This window comes from Anabrus simplex, chromosome 3, assembly GCF_040414725.1.
Source record: "Anabrus simplex isolate iqAnaSimp1 chromosome 3, ASM4041472v1, whole genome shotgun sequence".
Lineage (NCBI taxonomy): Eukaryota > Metazoa > Arthropoda > Insecta > Orthoptera > Tettigoniidae > Anabrus > Anabrus simplex.
The window spans coordinates 472,699,710-472,702,923 of NC_090267.1; the positions used below are offsets into that span (position 1 = coordinate 472,699,710).

The 3,214-nt window shown below is 40.7% G+C and overlaps 1 pseudogene; it reads right to left on the bottom strand.

Annotated features, from left to right (window-relative positions):
- Positions 1-2,176: 2,176 nt before the first annotated feature.
- Positions 2,177-2,295, bottom strand: LOC136867564 (5S ribosomal RNA; annotated as a pseudogene).
- Positions 2,296-3,214: the final 919 nt, after the last annotated feature.

The following is a 3,214-nucleotide window of genomic DNA, read 5'->3' on the forward strand; positions in this document are numbered from 1 at the left end:
GTACTCATTTCCTGACCTGCCGGGCTGAGTGGCTCAGGCGGTTAAGGCGCTGGCCTTCTAACCCCAACTTGGCAGGTTCGATCCTGGCTCAGTCCGGTGGTATTTGAAGGTGCTCAAATACGACAGCCCCGTGTCGGTAGATTTACTGGCACGTAAAAGAACTCCTGCGGGACTAAATTCCGGTTCCTCGGCGTCTCCGAAGACCTTAAAGAGTAGTTAGTGGGACGTAAAACAAATAACATTATTATTATATTTCCTGACCGACTGATTTAATTTAAGGGAAGGGGCACAAGTATGAATATTGTTAATTCATATTTGAGGATTTTGTCCATCAATTGAAGAGTTTAACTAATCGCGAACAATAACACAAATATAAAAATGTGCACAAACTCTTTTCAGAGTGATAGAGTGATATATTTTTTTCATTCTAGCACCCGTCTTTCATGACAAAATATGTGGTCGGAGGTGTGGGTGAATATTTACAATGGCCAGATTAACACTCATAAAAAATTTAAACGCAGTCGTAAATTGCCCTGATTTCACGAACTCAATTAAATAAAAAGATGGATATAAATGGCTTTCTTCATTTACGCAGGATGCAACAATACCTAGATCTTTCATGAACCGGAAAACGGTACCGTTGTTCATACATTCTGAGCTGATATATATAAACATGAGGAGACCTTTATTTTAGAATTATATTTCATTTTTGTATTTAGGATTATTTTATACTCTAATAATACTTCTGGATTGGATCAATAGTAAAATTACTGAGATCCTTAACTGGCACGTTTCCTTCAACACTCATCACGTTCCCAAACTTAATGGTGTCACTATTATCTTAAAAAATAACATACAGAGATAAATCTTCATTATAGACTTATCTCTTTCAGCGTTCAGTCCGCAATCCTCTGAAAATTTACTAATCGCCGCCAAAATCATCTATTTATAACTAGTTCTGTGGCCTTGCTTACTTCTATATTTCATATATTTATGATCGTTTGAAACTGAATTTAACCATCGTCGTCTTAGTCTCCCTTTACTCCTCCATTCGTTTAACATGATCCCAGCAACGAAGCTGGTTTATAAGTACAGCTCCATCGAGTTTATTCCTAACGTAGACTTTGTATCCTCATTCCGAGTAACCACCTGCAATTTTCGCTACTTTCAGAGCTGTTACTTTTAACTTATGAATAAGATATCCTGATTACACCATTCTTTTACTCCTGTGAAATAAAGCTGGTCTGAAAACAGACCGATATAAAGATAGTTTAGTCCGGGAGCTGACACAGAATCCAGTTGATCGCAACTGCGAACTCACTGCATTAGTTTTGCTTACTACACTACCATTCTGGGAGAACACACATCCTAAATACTTGAAATTATCTAGCTGTTCTAGCTTTATATCCTCAATCTTACACTCAGTTATCTTGGATTTGTTACTTCCTGACATCTATTTAGTCCTAGAAAGGCTAATTTTAATGTTTTTAAAACGGAGAATAATTATTTTAATTTTAATTATGTTGGGGAAGAAATAAAATTCGCATTCGTATTTTCTCCGGTACATGGTGAAGCACAGAATAATTAATATGTTATTCCTGGGTAAGGGAATGAGAGAGGGAGTAGAGATTTTGTGGTTGATTCCCTCGTAATAGCCTCTTACAACATATATGGGGTAATTACAGACAATGCAAAGATTCACTCTACCCGCAAAGGAAAAAGAAGAGTTACGATAAATCTGAAGCAAAATTGAGTGTATCCACAAAATAATCGTGACGCTCAAGAATTGTGAGAAAATGAAAGATATTCTAGACCTCGTAATTATTATTATTATTATTATTATTATTATTATTATTATTATTATTATTATTATTATTATTATTATTATTATATTTTTTAAAATTATATTTGTTCGTGGCGTCAACCTCTGTAGATCTTTTGCCACTACTTTCACAGTATCTATGAACCTGCGTGTAATTGGAATTGCGGAAGTGTAGAGTGTTGAATGCGAGGAAAGGAACGTTAAGGACGACATAAACACCCAGTTCTCAGGCCAGGGATATTAATCATTTACAATTAAAAACCTCTTACCCGGCCCGGAATCGAACCCCGGGACATCGGGTGACAGACGGACGCGATTCTCCCTACACCGCGGGCCCGGACAAAAAGGGAATTGAGCCAACAGCACCTGGTGTTCCCAAGCGGTCACCCATCCAAGTATTGACCACGTCCAATGTTGCTTAACTGCGGTGATCAGACGATAACCGGTGTATTCAACATGGCATGGCCGTTGGAATTATTATATTAGCGAGCACTGTGGTATTGAGTTAGCGCGCTGCCTCTTATTGCGAGGTCCTGGGTTCGCTTTCCGGCCAGTTGAACAATTTTGATCCTGGACTGAGGAGTGTAACGGGGCTCACTTGATAAGTGATTTAGTTACAAGAAGAAAGCGCTCAGTGAGAAGATGACACTTGTGATCTTGTACACAGAGACGAGCTTTGGTTGCCATGGTGTCGGGGAATTAATGAATCTAATTCGATATATGCTAGACTCCCAGCCAAAAAGTATATCCATGTTATAAAGTAACAAAGAACGCCTCATCTCACTGGTATTATAAAATCGATCTGTTAAGAAGAGGGCAATTGTATACTAGAGAATTATTAGTCGTCGGTGGATGCAGAGTGGGTCTCCGTCCGTAAGTGGCCAAGGCTGGTCCGTGGTCCAACAGCCCTGCACTCTGACCGGCCAACCGAGCAGAAGAGGGGTGGCCACGGCTCGATCGTGGCTCTACGCCTCTGCTTTCGAGAGACGGGACAGGCCTGGACCTAACGGCAGGTCCCAACCCTCAGCTGTCCAGAGAATGGTTTACCGTGATTTTCTATTCTCTTGCACTAAGGCGAATGTCGGGGCAGTTCCTAGTATAGGCCACGGCAGCCAACTCCCTCTCCATCTCCGAGCATCTCCTTCACCGTAACAAATCTCCCGGCCTGAGGGACGGCGTCACCGTCTAAGAGGCCCGCTTCCTCCTTCAGGGGGAGGAATGAAAACATTTTTACTAGTATAGAATTAGTTACAGAAGGATTCACATCATCCATGGCATATACAGCCCAGTGAGGGGTTTGTGCTAACAAAAGGACTGCTATCCAGACACACGAGTTTAGTGTGATGATAACTTTAGCCGTATTGCGTGCTTATTGGCGGGTTCAGTAATTCA